The sequence below is a fragment of the Onychostruthus taczanowskii genome, unplaced genomic scaffold (assembly GCF_017590055.1).
Source record: "Onychostruthus taczanowskii isolate IOZ18803 unplaced genomic scaffold, ASM1759005v1 scaffold6, whole genome shotgun sequence".
In the NCBI taxonomy this organism is placed as follows: domain Eukaryota; kingdom Metazoa; phylum Chordata; class Aves; order Passeriformes; family Passeridae; genus Onychostruthus; species Onychostruthus taczanowskii.
In genome coordinates this window covers 13976384-13992502 of record NW_024503679.1, presented here as the reverse complement: position 1 = coordinate 13992502, position 16119 = coordinate 13976384, and the positions used below count along the sequence as shown (strand labels likewise).

At 40.5% G+C, this 16119-nt stretch overlaps 1 long non-coding RNA gene across 1 annotated transcript in view; it reads left to right on the top strand.

Annotated features, from left to right (window-relative positions):
• Positions 1-16119, top strand: part of LOC121343308 — a 49282-nt gene that overhangs the window by 9076 nt on the left and 24087 nt on the right. The window contains exons 5-6 of the long non-coding RNA XR_005953689.1: positions 2360-2435; positions 3102-3177. This is a non-coding gene — a long non-coding RNA (uncharacterized LOC121343308). The remainder of the gene's footprint in view (positions 1-2359; positions 2436-3101; positions 3178-16119) is intronic.

The following is a 16119-nucleotide window of genomic DNA, read 5'->3' as shown; positions in this document are numbered from 1 at the left end:
CTGATTTGAGAAGTGTCAAGTAGCATTTGTGACCAATTATCCAAGATGAAGGGGGCAGAGCTATGTTTACATGTACTAATCTTCAGCCAAAGTTTGAAAACTCTAATTCATGGACACGCATCAAATTTCCTTTCCAGGCTTGGCATTTGCCTGTACGCACGCATGCACATTGCTCGGGGATGACAGGAAAACATGATTATGACTTGCAAATAATACAAATAAAAAAAAAAAAAAGAAAAAGTGAGAAGAGCTGCCATGCAGCAGCAGCGTGGTAATTAAACCTATACTGAGATATGCAAAAAGAATCATGGACCACTGTATGAGTAAAATAGCTTTATCAGCTGTGCTGAAATATGATGTGTAGTGTGTCTGTATTGTTATTTTTTCACAACCTGTGAAACCCTGGGAAATGATCTACACAAAAGAACAAGAAGTAAAAGCTGCCTCTGCCATCTTCTGTTTAATTAACATAGGTATACCAATTTAATGCAATTAATCAAGATAGGAGGGATTAAACAGTAACTCAGCCAACAACGACAGAGTTAGCATTGCTGTGGCATGAGAAGGGCTGCAAAATGAGAGAGGTGACCAGGGACACTGAGGAAGAACAAGCTGGTTGCAGTTTTGGGAGGTTTATGCAGATGTATTGAAATTTAGGGGCAGCTGATTTTTCATGTGGCCAAGTGTTTATCTGCCCCTGCCCTTTCCTTTACCCTCTCAGACCTTCCAGGGTAATCCCCAGAGTGGCAACAACTTTTAAAGCGATTCCTCTTTCTTCTAACAGATTCCTGATGCTAAAGGTCTGACCTTAAAATGAGCAGTGCATAGGGCAAGAGTGGGTACTGCAGTGAGCTTCTGGCCTTCAACCCTTCCAAATACAGCTGTTTTGGTAACCAGAACACTATATTCACGGTGGGTGAGGGAACAGAGCCTTTCAGTGCAGGGCTTCTCAGCACATTAACTCTATCAGTGCTGGGTTATGGGCCCCTGTGCAAGTTGCCTGTGCATATTTTAGACCATAAATGCAGATTTGCAGAAGTCTGCAAACTTCATGGTTGTGCTTTAGTGCCTGATGCACCCAAAAACTGGACTGAGTCCTGTGGATTTCCACGTGGGTCTGGGAAGGACTGTAATCACATGCAGCTGAAAGTAGCTCAGACTTGGATTTCTTGTTGGCAGGAGAGGCACAGCCTGGTTTGCTACAATGCAACTGTCCTCATTAATGTTCTTCAAGCCCTGATGTACTGGGACCGCCATGGTTGGGTCAGATGATGGCTGAGTTTTCCAGGCTCATTCTCTTGTCTTCAGAATGTTAAATTGGGTGATAATGAGTAGTAACTGTGTCCTTTTTTATGGTGAAGTTGACACTTGCCTTCTAGTAAACAGACACAGAGATGACCCTCCTCATTTCGCACAGGTCACCAAACAGCCCTGGAATGGTAGGGGTTATTGGCCATTTACCAAACTCTGTTTGACTTGGGTTCATGGGTGAGAGATGAAAGGCTCTATATTGCATTACCAATCCCTGGGGCCAGCCAGTCTCCCTAAAGAAGCATTTCATTTAGCAAGGCAACTGCTGGCCCATGGGAATCCGAGACTTGGGAAAAAGAGGACACAGTTTCAATTGCAAATGTTTCCTTAGGGCAGATGTCTTAAAGCCACACAGAAACTCACTGCTTCGGTGTCAGAATAGTTGCTCCAGGACACTTAATGACCAGCAGATTTTCCCCTTTAATTAATCTCCCCTTTTTCCCAAGAAAACATCCGTTAGGTTCCTTGTGGTGTTTCTGCCTCTGCCCTGCTGTTTTGTCCATCTCCCTGGGGCAAGACCATTGCAGCAGTTGTGAATTGTTACCTTTTCCAAGAGCTTCAAAATTGAAACAGATGAAGCAAGGAGACCTGATAACACACTTAGAGGTGTTGGGCTCTTGGGAGGAGAAATGAGTGCTCCTGAAGTGTCCAAATATTTTCCTTACCCTAGAGCAAAGATGCTGACTGATTTTCTTGGTTATAGTAGAGTGGTCATTGCTATTGGGATAGTCCAAGTACTGCCTTTTTACAGATAATGGATGTAGTGATTGATGGCTACTGGAAGAAGAATATTTGATTCAAACCAAGAATTAAACCCAGAATTGTCCTGATCTTCCTATGATCTGAAATCCAGTGTTGTTCCAAATTCATTATCACTGATTAAAATCCTCTTTCAGTTTCGTTCCTTACTGTTTGTGATGTGAGTCATGAGACATTCAGGAGTTGCATTTTTTGTTTGATAGTTTTACATCTTGGTTGTAATAGTGCATCTGCCAAGTCAGCAGGTTCTTTTCTGTGTTTGTTTATTTGTTTACCACTCCATTTCCAGCAAGTTCTTGTTACCCAATTCCTGCTGACAGCAGAGGAAGAGGCACAAGTCAGCTCAGAAAATGAACAACTAGAAGGTGAGTGAAAAGAATAGTAAACACAGGCCATTCATGTAACAGGATCCAATTCATTTTTATGCCAGGGAGATTTTTTAAATGGGACTTCTCCCAGTGGAGAGATCACCATGCTCAAAGCCTGTTTCACTATAAAGACAATACATAATTATTCTGGACTTATTATTATTTTTTTATCTCTTTTTCCAGTTGCAGGGAGTGAGGGCAGAGATGAGATGAGATGTGCTGCACAGTTTATTGTGCAGCACATGGGGCTGCAGGTTCCTGTGGAGGCAGGTAGATGCACCCAGGCTGAAGGTTCAGGTGACAGGTCTGAGATGGGAGAATCCATCAACAGCAAAAATGGGAACTCAGCCTCCTGAGCTCCTCAGTCCTGGGCTCCTGCTACTTGTTGCTTTCAGCATCTTTTCCTTTTGCACTTATTTTGAATCACCTAAATGATGAATTGAAAAAATGTCATGTCATTTGAAGCACTCTTTATTGTATTTATAGGAAACAGATTATCTGTTCTCTGAGGATAGTGGAAACCCAGTATGATGAGCTCATCTGGAGAAAATGTAGGTTGGGTGTGACAGAGAAACTCGTGTTTTATACCGCGGTGACATCTTAATTTCTGGTTTTGGTATGACAGACTCAGTGATACTGAACCATCCTGGTTCCTGCTTTCAGGCTGGGGTCATGAGTTGGACTTGGAAGAAGAAACTTTCATGCAGAGATGTGACTGCAGTGTCAATATTGTGCCAGGGTAAGAGAAATTTTGTTTAATTCAGGGTGTATACAATATGTAAAATCCATACAAAGTCTGTTGTTCACCCCAGCCTAGTTAAGCTGCATTTGACCATTACTTGTTCAACCCAGTAAAGTGTACCTGGGTACCACAGCAACACCTGCTCTATTTATATATTAAGATTATTTTGCCAGGTCAGCCCTTTAGGATTTAGCACTTAATTCATAAAGGATTCTATAACACATGCCCAGTTGTGCTCTCTCTCTGCTTCCTGATGATTTGGGTGATTTTCTCTAGCCAATTTATATTTTAATTAGTTGTAACACTTTACTTTCTAATTTGAACAACTGAGACTTAAAAAATAAAAAAAAAAGCTGAAAAATAACTCTCAAAGTCTGAATGGATATTCATTATAATTTTCTGTTCAGTATTGGCAGGTCCTGGGTTATTTTAGGTGACATTTTCATGTTGACTGCTCTGTTTTAGTTCTGCTCAGACAGAAGGTAGTGACAGTGGATCATGTGTTACAGGTTTCTTTACAGTAGAAACCTAGAGTGTCCTAAAATCCAGTAACTCCTCAATACCAGCAGCTCCCACACCCCTCTGTGCTCCAGCAATTGCTTTGAACTAATTTATTTATTCATTTGGGCCTTAAGTACTCGGATGCATTCCTTCTTGCTGCAACAGCAGGGGTACAGGAAGGGGTGTTTGAAACCATGCAGTCAATTCCACCCTGGATTTCAGGAGGAGTTATTCTTGTCTCAGAGATGACGCATTCAAATATCCCTCTACGGATTCCAGGTGAGTTAGTCACATTTAGATGCTTCCAAGTAATACACAGAAAGGTGGTGAGAAAATGATGAGTCTCTGCCTAGTCACAGAAAGGAAAAAGCTCAGAAAACTAGATTTGAGCAAATTATTTGTAGTAGCCCTCAAAACATTCCAAAAAGACCTGGGGCCAAAGGGCTTTTACTTTAAAAACAGTAGGGATGCACAGTATTTACTTCACTGACTGACCCATCAGCTGCTCTCTGTCTCCAGAAACAGTTCAGGAAATAACTGGAAGTATCTGAAGACATAAAAAGGATAATTAAGTTTCATTGTGGAAATAAGAGGGTAATCTGTCCAGACAAATCTAGGACCTAGTACTGAAAGCTGTGGTATCTGAATATAAAAAATGAGTAATTTTGAAAAAAGATGTCTATCAGGACTGTAAATTCAGAGAGTAAAAAAGTAGCTTTGCTTAATAGACCATCTCTCTCTCCATCTCCCTCTAACTCATTTTCTTATTCTCTTTCTTCCTTCTGTGTTATTGCAAAAAAAAAAAGTGTGCAAAATCTGATATTGAGAATGCTTTAGCTTCATTTCCATCTTCTATTCTCGAAATGTTTTGTTCCACTGGGAAGATTTCCCCTGGGAGATAACCTCAGCCATGGCTGCAGGAGGCTTGTGGGGTGACTGATTTGCAAGGGGACAGCTGCATTTTGAGGTGGCTCGGAGGCAGCCGGGTCCCCACTCTTCTGAGGCTCTTAAAGATATTTGTGAGCTGGCATGAGAAATCACCTGGGACTCAGAGCAGACCACAAGTGCTTAGGACAGTGTTTTCTCTGCACCTTTTCTTGCTGAGCAGAACTGCAGCACTATAAACAAATGTGAGTTTTGCCTCATTCTCAGGTCCAATGAGTTATGAAAGCCCACTCCAGATGTAATGAATGTATAGATCATTTTGACCAGATCATAATCTATTAGTAAATAATGCTATCTGAAAATGTATAGGTGAAATAAAGAACTTCTTGCTACTATTGCTGTATTGGTGTCAAGGATTAATGTGGAGGCCAACATGATCCTCAGGCTTTGTGCTACTGACATTTAAATACAATGCAGAACTAACTATAGGGTTTGGTTAGTAAATTCCCTTCTGGATTAGGATATTCAGGATTTACAGGAATTTATAATAATTCAGGATTTCTGCTGGAAACCGAACGCAAAATTATACAAGGCTTACCTGTGCCTTGGCTTCAGCTCACTGACACCCTCACATTTATAGAATTTTTTCCATTAGATTCCTAATTTTGGTGGTGATATTAATTAGCAAATCACACAATACATTTCAGAATGAGCAGATAGGGCAAACCCCTATAATACCTATGACTTTTCTTTGCTATCCCTGGAGGAAGCCCAAGGGTACCAGACTAAGACCTAAGGCAAATTGTCAGCACAGTCTATAGGCCATGGGAAGGTTAGGTTTAAAGAAGATGTCACTTTAGGGACATCTGTGTGACACATGCTGCAGTGTCCAGACATTGGAGACTATGTTTTTGCTCTAAATCTAGAGAGGAAGTCAATAGGAAAAAAAAAAAAAAAAAAAAGGGAAAGAAGCACGGGGGAATAAAAGTACTTTTGAAAGAGAAGAAATCTACATTTCAATGAAAATCCTTTCAAGGCATTTCAAATAAGAGTCTGAGAGAAATAATTACAAAGTTTGGAGAGAAAGAACGTTAGCTTTGATATCTTTTTCTTCTATGAAGCAATTAAAATAAGCAATTTTTCAAATACTAAGCAGAAAATTACTAATGGCTGAACCCAAAAGCTTTCATTTCCTTCTTGGGGCCTTTATTCTTCTAAAAAAAGACAAAAAAAATGTGAAGGTGGTTTTCCAGATAGATTAATGCATAAAGCAGTCACTAGTTGGATGTCATAAAAACTACAGCAGCATAGAATAGCTGAGATTAAGAGCCAGATTTAAATCATGCAACAGTCCAGTTAATATCAATGTCTAATTAAGAAATGCATAAGAAGTCTGTAATGTTGATTTGATGGAGAAAAACTCTAATAGGGTTTCTTTTGGAATTTTCCATTTCAATTGCTGTGTAGACTTTTAATGGATGTCCTATCCAGTCTTTGGTATTAGCAGGAATCATCCTCAAATTGAAACCAAGGCCTAAAATGGAACACAGGTAGACAAATTAGCTGGTCTGGGAAGCAGCCTGGGTAGAATGACAATGTGAGCTGAAGCCGAAATTTGAGTACAAATAAAAGAGAGCAAACGTCTCAAATCTGGTGTGGAAACCCTCTCTGCATCTCGTTTGAAACACTCTAAAACCCTGTAATTTGAAACAATGCAATGTTAACCCATTTCCCCACCTCCCTGAGCCTGCAGAAATCCCTGACAATTCATACTTAGACACCTAGACCACTAAGCATTATTAATTAGTCTTTTTTATTTAAAAGCCTTTCCATAGTTATGCATATTAGTAGTGTGTAGAGGTGGGTTCTTCTCTGCCTGTGATGGGATTTAGAGCACACAGATCCCTGTCACCATCAACGAGCACCATTAATCTCCCACTCCTCTCTGGGTAACTGAATCTCTCAAACCCCTGGAGCAAAACTAAGCCTGTGGCGTCTTCTGTGTCCCATGGATCATCCAAGATGTTTGGTCTCTAGATATGAAAGGGGAACTGGTTTTGAGCACATGACTAATGCCCTGAAGTTGCTGAAAGAGGAGCAGTGTAACTCTTGGTATGCACAAATCCACTTAGCAAAGAGGGGGAAAGCACAGTGCTGGGTTAAAGCAGCAGTGCATTTGTTATCACCACTCTGTTGTTGATCCAACAGATCCAGAGGGAATGATCTCAAGGATCCAGGAGAATGGCACACTCAGAATAACCCCTCTGACCAATGCATGCTGGGGAGTAATTTTAAAGTTCATTAGAACGTATTAAAGTATAATACATTGGCCATGGTAAAGCAAGGCACATGATTCTATCTGTCTATATGTCTCCTTCCAGTACTAAATCCATCCAGAGACCTTCCAGAATTACATCATTAAGTCTTGTCATGTACACAGAGAGTGGAAAAGACTGGAGGTGAAAATCAGAGTAACAGTGAAATTTTGGCCCTTTTATTTTTTGGGTTATTACCTGAAATGTCACGGTCCAAATTCATGCCTGACATTGCTCCATTGACTCACGAGGCACAAATATGTCATATTAAAGAGTGATACCATGGCCCTGGGGGGTGCCCCTAGGATTTTCCTCCTTGAAAGAGGTGGGAACAAGGATGCTTTCAGTGAGGCATCTGCCTTCTCAATGGTACAGAAGGTCTGATGTGAGGACACTCAGGCCATCAGAGGAGTCTGGGTTGTTTTACCCTTCTCTTCATAGTAAGACTGGGAGGTGCCATGGGTTGGGATGATGCTAGAGGATTGTTCAGGTGGAGCTCTATAGGGTGCTTTGTCTGCAACCTTTATTAGATTTGTGCAATACTTAGGGAAAAAACGAGAGTATGAAGGAGGCTGTCCTTTGTAAACACATGCAAAAGAAAAAAACCCAAACCTTAACTTGTCCAACACACTTGAGAGCCACAAATTTTGTTACAGTTTTGCTAAATGAGAGGAATATTCCTCCCCTCCTCTATAAAACCATCCTTTTAGACATTACTGCAGCCATGACCTCACCGCAGTTCCTGGATTCCTTCTGAAAAGATTAAAATGAACTAATACACAAATGATCTCATCACAGCATAAAGGACACCTTACACAGGGGGGAAAAACTAATCAGGAGAACTTCAGCACTGCATTCGCAGTAGCAGTAGAAAAAGAACTGTAACAGCGCTGTGCAGAAACAAACTAAAGGTACAATGCCAGAGAAGCATTTTTCCATCTAATGAACCATTTGGATTTGTCCTACTTCATCCTGCCTGTCACACCTGTCATCCTCTTAGCTGTCTCCACATCTATCATCTTTCCTTTTTTCCTGCCTTTATCTACAATTTCCTTTGTCTCTTCTGTGCCTTTCCCACCTGTTTTAATATTCCCGGTAACTTTGAATTGTGTGCACTACTATTCTCAACTACACCCAAAATGCGTTTTGAAGAGCACATACATACAGTCACCTTGCACAAAGGTATTCACACATACTTCATCTGTAGTTTATGTCATTCTGGATTAAGAACACCTTTTCTATGTTTTCATACATTTCTCAGCCCAAGGGGTCATGGATGGTGGCAGCTCTCATCTACTTTGGAGCTGTTGTATCTTCTAAGAGAAATCAAGAAGATGAGTTGGGAGAGATGCTTTACTTTCTTTGGTAGGACAATCCATAAATTAACATTTATGTACGTGAAACTCTCACCACATTTTTAATGTTGTATCACATTTTGAGGCTAGAAAATATAATGTCTTGGAACTAGGTGATCTTGAAGGCCTTTTTCAACCCAAGCTTTCCTATGATTCCATGATCTTCAGAACAAGATGAATATAGTGTTAATAATGCAACCCTATCTGTCCTGCCCATAGGCGCTCCTCAGCTCTCCCTTGAGGTGACACCGTTAAGCAAGAGGTGACAAACCGGTTCCTTTCTCAAAGAAATGTCACGTAACTGCCCAGGGGTCCGTTTTGGTGGGGGTTGCACCCTGATTTTCAAGAAGAGATGTGCTGCTGTGGCCCCTTCCCACCCTGGCAGGAGGAGCTGAAGCTGCTCATTCACAGTTGTGACATTTCTCAGGCAGGAAGAAAGGCAGAAGGCATCAGGCTGTAGGGAAGGATCAGGGCAGCCACCTTCAGACAGCAGCAAAGAAACCTCCAGAACTCATCCAGAGGAGATGAGCTGATGAGGGCTCCCTGGCAGGAGGAGCTGAAGCTGCTCATTCACAGTTGTGACATTTCTCTGGCAGGAAGAAAGACCATGCTGGTACAAAGGATGGTGATACCTTTCTATCCACCCAACAAGATTTGCTTCTCCTGAATGGGAAAGCAAACATATCCAACCCCAAATGCTCTGCAGCTGATAGACCTGCTTCAGTGAAGAGAGCCCTGAGCAGTGATGAGAGTTGTAGGATATGTGCTGCAACATTAGGAAAGTCCAAACAGCCCAAGGAGCAGTGCAGAGCATCCGTCACCAACAAGAAAATAGCTTGTGAAAAGCTGTTGTAATTCCTGTCCCAGCAGCCTAACTGGAGGCACAGAGTTCCCAAGGCTTGGAGGACTTGGAGAACTCGGGATCTTCAGTGAGATCTCTCCCCATACCCTGCGGATTTACCAGGTCAGCTCAGTCCAGGCCAAAGTTGCCGGGAAAGGTCCTTGGCTCCAAGTTCAGTGCTCTATTGATTGGAAGAGGTATTTATTGTAGGTCAGGATCTTGAGCCAAGACAGCTGAAGCTGCAAGGACTAAATTGTCTATTCCCGACCCACAGATAAAACAAATGGCCAGTTTTAGCCTAGTCATCACTTCTGCCTGAAGAAAGAGAAACTCTTTGAGGTAAGTTCCCTTGGATATAATTCTTTCTTTCTAGGTTATAGAAGGGCTGCAGCTAATACATATCCTGAGTCATAATGTGGATTTGCACCTTTCCTGTTAAATATAGCTGGCTTATGTCCAAAGGATCCCTTCTCTCCCTAATGCTCACTCATATTGTTACAACTTCTACATTAGTTGCAGGTGTGAAATGCCAACTGATCCACACTTCTGGTGCTGTCAGCAGGGGAGTAATGTGTGTCAAAGGCCTGCTTCTCAGAGGGGAGGTCACCCGGATCTCCATTTGCACATCTGCTTTGCTAAACACAAAACTCTGGAGAATTGAAAAGCTCCAATGTGCACAAAGTGGGATGTGATCACTGGGGGCTGTACAGAAGGAACTGCTTGTGCCTGTTATTTAGTAGGCAGGACACAGAATTTTCCCTCTGTACAAAATTCTTCCTGCATTACAACAGGTAACGTTTTACTTGTAAGTTCTGTGTTAATAAGGGGAAAAAACTACACTTCTCTGCATTCCACAAGCAGACAGGATACCAAGAGATTAAAAAAGAGCCTCACACATTAAGCAGCTTTAGAAAGATGCTAATATTCAGCATGTTCCTGCTTGGAATATGCAGACATGAAGATCAGGGAAGTGCCTGATCAGAGCTCCTGGAGGGACCGTGCTGCTGGAGCCTGCCTTGCACAGAGGCATCCTGGTTTGACTCTGAGGGCTTCCAGAGGAGCTTTCAAATGTTTCTATTCCCTGCTGTTAGTGGATTTTTTTCATACCTTGGAATAAGTCTTCCGATGGTAATGTGTTTGCAGTTGATGCTGAGATAATAGTTCTTGCTCAGGGGACCTCTAATACACAGTATTTTACTCTTTCTACATTTTATATGAGATCAAAAACTCCTCCTATATGTACATATATGCCTAATTCTTTCTTGAGTTCTGCTAGAATCTAGAATATCCTCCAGTATCTGCCATAAGGATGCTCACAAATAATCTATACAGAATATTTTTTGGTCTTAATATGCTTGGCCTTTAAATGTCATATATTTATGACATCATGATTCTGGTTACTCTGCACTTACAGGACATTTTGAGCACATGCATTCAAGGATCATTCACCACTATGCATTGTATTTTTTCCTCTCTCAGTTGACTATTTCAAAATTTTTTTGGGGGATAATGAAACCTATATTGACCTTTTATCCAAAATGAGAAAATAGGGACTTGGTCATCATCTGTATGCTGATGTTTCATGGTTATAACATCACATTACATGGAATTTAGACCTTGTATCCTCACAGTAACTTAGCCAGAATTAAAGAAAAGTGATTTCTAAAGCCCAAAGCATACTGGGGAGAGCCATGAGCTGAACACATAGGTCAGAGCATGCTTCATGAACTCCTGAAATTCCAGCCCTGAGCCTCTGCTGCTCATAATGGACATTTCCTTAAGGGAGCTGATGAAAATAATTTCCACAAGAACCACTTTTAATACTGACGAAGGAGAGCACTTGCATTTTAAAGAAAAGTTTGATTCTGGAAAAGGGTCTCTGTTGGTGAGTTAGAGGAGCTGTGCTGCAGAAGACAGAGTGGCTGCCTTGGCTCTTCATGGAAGCCTCTCTTGAATTCAGGCCTTTCCCCTGAAATTTACACCAGAAATTCAGAAATTTCGTCTTTGATCAGAACAGCTTCATTGCCTTCCTGAGTAATAGCAATGACATTGGTTTCCCTGGGCTGTATGTTATGGACATGACAGAGCCATGAAAAGAAATGGAGAAGGGGATACTGATTTTCTTGGAATGAAATACAGAAAATTTGAGCTTGGAAAACATTTGAGTATAATATGCTGAAAGTTTAAAGAAACATTTTTAAAGAAACATTTTCCTAGAGCATGCCTGTTAGTTTTATGTTCATTTTAGCCATGTATAATTATGAGAAACACAGACAACTCATAAGATTTTTTAGTTTCTGTTGAGAATTGCCTTTTCCAAGATAATTCTGTACACTATTACTTCAGCCCACTGGGTATCATGTAGGGAAGGTGCAAGATTATGCACATGAATATTTCTGTCTACCATTTAGGCGTGCTGAGACAATATCAGCTTATACTTTCTCCTGTCATTGGTCCTTATTCCATAGAGGATATTCTTAATTACCAGCAAGACAATTTGGTAATATCATACACTTTGGTAAAGTGTAACAGCATAATTTCTGTGATGATTTACACCTGCTAAGGATCTGAATACTGAATTTTAAAACATGGTTTAAGTTCAGAAGAAAGAGTATTTTTTCTACAAGACACTCTTTATATTTTTAATAGAAATAATCTCATTTATTTAATTTATTGGCACTGTTCTTCTAAATGAAATGGAGCTTTTGAACATGAAGACACCATTATTACGTATTTTCACTGCCCTGAAAAATTTAGAGCACACTTCTGTACTGGATTAAATCAACTTGAGTCTAAATGCCTAAACACTATTTTTGACAACTGTGCATGAGGGACGTGCCTGTACAGGGATTCTAAAGAATAAAAAACCTAAAAATATCTCAGTTGCAAAGAAAATTCCCTATATTCCTTCTTACACTTCGTAATAGTGGTTATATATATATATATATATATATATATATATACCTTTTTTAACCCTCACAGGTTTATCTCTAATTCTGTTGGAAATGATTGAAATTGTCCCATTGACTTTAGCAAACTCTGTTTCCTGATGGATTAAAGGCAATATTTGTGCATCAGATTTGCTGGTGATGTCCCACTAATGAAATAGGTAATTTTATAAACATGTCAGGGAGGGTAAGTGCCCAATAAAAAGATGTCAGATAGAGATGCACAAATTACAGTCTATTTGTAATGGAAATAAAACCAGGAATTCTTACTGTGAGTCATGAATTTCTTTATAATTGCTTCCACATTTGGGACAATTTTTCCCTGGGTTGTCTACAGAAACCCTGCAATTCTTGGGGCTTCTGATGGCACTTACGATCACAACAACACATCTCATTTCTGATAAAAATTACTTACTTTGGGAAGGATTGTTTTTTTCTCAAATTGCTTTTCTGAGTCTTTATCTACAACTATTTTCTTATCCTCCTCCTCATTTTCTATTTCTAATATAAAAACAAGAGTCCTTATCAATTTAGAAGAGCAATAAAACTAAAGAAAATTCAGACAGAACTGTAAAGCACAGTCTATTTTAAAGTTCCAACTCAGATAATAAGACTCTGGTTTGTGCTGCACCTCACTCATGGACTCAGTTTTCCATAGTGCATTCAGTGTTGTAATAATGCAAATCAAATACAATTTTAATAACTCCTTCCATTAATGTTTTAAGACTGCAACACTTATGAGCATGATTCTAATTGCATGATTTTGCTACAGGCAAGTTTTATAGATCTGTCTGATCTTTGGATATTTGCACCGTTTGGATTATTTTAAATAATTAATTTTTGGAAGAATTTCAGTCTTGGTAACAACAGTTGGGTTTGATAGTGGTTGTCTTGTCAGTAATTGTATGTATCTGCTTCCATGCCAGGATAAACTAGATAAATTTAGAACTCTTTGGGAGGAGGGGGCTGAGGTTTATACCATGGCAAATGTTATGGAGAATGTTCTTAGGAGGGGAATATTTATAGACTATGTTAATACAAAGAGCAAAAGAGGTTTAAAGTGAATAAAATTTTGTCATGCAGCAAAATTAGTTAATTAAATTGCAGGACTTTCTGCCAAAAGAATACCGAAAAGATAATCAACTTAAAATGCCATTAAACATTCTTGTTTTATGCGACTTCTATTGCCAGTCTCTAATGCACTGAGTGATAGGAACAAGGAAAATACCTCATGAGAAGAATTAGTTTGACTTCTGACATTTTTCTGTATATCTGCTGGGAGTTTCTGCCACAGGGACCATAGAATCATGGAATCATTAAGGTGGGAAAAGACCTCTGAGATCATCAGCTCAACCATCGACCCAACACTGCCAGGTCTAGCACTAAACCATGTTCCTAAGCACCATATCCACACATTTTTTGAACACCTCCAGGCATAGTGACTGCATTTCTTCTCTGGGCAGCTTGTCCCAGTGCTTGACCACCCTCTCAGTGATGAAACTTTCCCTAATATCCAACATAAACCTCCCTTGGTGCAACTTGAGTCTTCCTCCTCTTGTCCTGTGGCTTGTTACCTGGGGGAAGAGACCGGCCCATACCTGGCTCCTGCCAGGGAGCTGTAGAGAGTGATAAGGTCCTCCCTGAGCCTCCTTTTGTCCAGGCTGAACACCCCAAGTTCCCTCAGCTTCTCCTCAGAGGAGATGGTGAGGGGTTTGCAGGACCTCTGGTGTAACCCAACTGCTATTTTCAGGTAAGCAGTTGTTTGAAAGCTTGCTCCCCTCTCCAGAAACCTGTGTAAACCCCCAGGCTTTCCTGTCGTTGTGCAAAATGGGATGAGGAAAACGACAGGACATGGGAAGAAGGTAAGTGGGGCAGCAAAAGTCACAAGGAAAGCATTTGCTGAGTGGCTGGTGAGGGCCCTTACCTCCGTACTGTCCCCAGGGTTTCTCTCTAGTGGCAGGCACTTGGCTGTCCTCCTTGTACATGCTGTTCTTCCACTCGAGCATCACTTGAGATCTGCAGCAGAAGGTTCCCTCCTTCAAGATGAACAGAAACACCAACACAGTCTTGCCCACTCTTGATTCCTCATTTCTTCTGTAGAGAATTTGCTCCAAATTTTGCTCGTGACAAATGCCTACACAAGGCTTGGACAAACAAGCATTAAAAGTAGTAGTGGGAATTTTCTTTTGGGGGTTAAAGAATAGCTATGAACCAAAAGTTGCTAACTGTACCTTGAGAGGTGTTTTTTGCCTGCAAAAATTAAAATGTTCTTCAGTGAATATGGCTTTACCCACCCCAGCAGTGCATGTTTTCCTGTCTGTTTGATGAATTCTGTGTCTGGCATGACAGAAAAGAACATCTCCTCTGAAACACCCCGAGTGCATTTTCCTTGCAGGAAAAAGTTCTAACAGTCTTGTTACAGAGTTTACACACTGACAGAGCAACAGTGCACAGGTTGTGCAAAACCCATGATAAACTTTTACTTCAGCAAAAGAACTTTTAATCCATCCTGTTTGAGAGGAATGGAAGGGACCATAGGCATAGAGACCTTAGAGAAATGTAAATTTTCCATGAGTGGATACTCAGAAGAATGGATAATTACAGCAATATTTGAGAAATTCACTGCTGAATCAACTCAGCATGAACTTCTCAATTGTTCTTTCTCAGAAGTCATCCCAAACAAGAATACCCTGATATATTGAATTAATGATAAAAGTGGATTGTGGCTAGGGTTTTCCATGAGAACTTTGTCCTGGAAAATGCCAAACAAGCGAAAAGGTTTGGATTGAATAATGCAGTTTACATGAGGCTTCTCCACTAGAAAAAAAAAAAAAAAGATGTTAAAGACTTTTAAAAATCATTGCAAGTGAATATATTTTAAGTGTATATATATATTTACTTTGAAATATATTTTGATTTTAATTTTTAATTTATAAGTGAAAAAAAAAAGAAATATTTTGAAACTACTGAAGCAAATGGCTCAGTTAGATTTTTCACTTTTTAGCAGCTTATTGGTTAGCCACAGAATTAGCTGAAAAAAAATGAAATCCTGAAAACTCCCAAAGGACAGAAGAAAGCACTTCCCTGTCAGCTATAAAATGAGTGAAAATTATAATGACATTTTCATTTAGCACAGAGATTTACTAAAACACCCACATTTTCATAGAAGTTGCAAAGACTTGAACTCGGACACCCTTTTGGTTTCTCCCCAGGTGTGATGCTTAATGATAATGTTTTTACTAGACCTGGTCCCCCACACTCTCAGATAAGGAGCTGGAGGTATTCCAGCCTCTACAGGGGTAATAATCTCTGTTTCATATGCTAGCACAAGAAGGAGGACAGGAAGCATGAGCAGGAAATTTCACCGTTTTATTTCAAACTAATGCATTTAAACAGGAAATGATAATTAAATAATTTAGAAGTGAGCTATTCAAGGGTAAAGAGCCCCAGATGAAGGGTTAAGCTTTGTAGGGCAGAGAGGGAAGGCCTGTGTAGCTTCACTGTGCTAATGGTGTGGGGAAAGAACTTCTGAGATGCCTGCTCAATTTGTCAGGATTTTATCTTCTGAACTATTACCTCCAGCTTTCCCCAGAACACCCTTCCCAGCCCTTTTATCTGCGAGCTATCTTCAAGTTAACTGTCTGCCTATTGCCTTGGCTGAACCACACTAATAGTCAGCTAATTACACATGAACACTCTAATTTGCTTTGTCTTTCTCAAAAAACTCACGCGTGTGCAGGCACGCACGCGAGTGCACTTCTGCCCGTGCCGTGAGACTGCACCAGCTGAATTGGGGTAAAATTTGTTGCATTTGTTTCCTGCCCCCTCTGATGCTTCCCCCCACCAGGCCACCACTAACGCTTGTCATTCCTGATTTGCAACATCACCTGTTGCTCCAACACCAGGCTCCTGTAGAGCAGAAACTGGAGCAGAGAAGAGAAATACGTGTTTGTCATTGAACTGAGCTGAGAAGAAGGAAGAGGAGAATGATAAGATCATAGCCTGCAGCACTTTGTTTATGAGAACATCCTTCCAGTGATATATGTCTGCACCAGGTGAAAGTATTGTGTCACCCCTAACATATTTTAAATGCC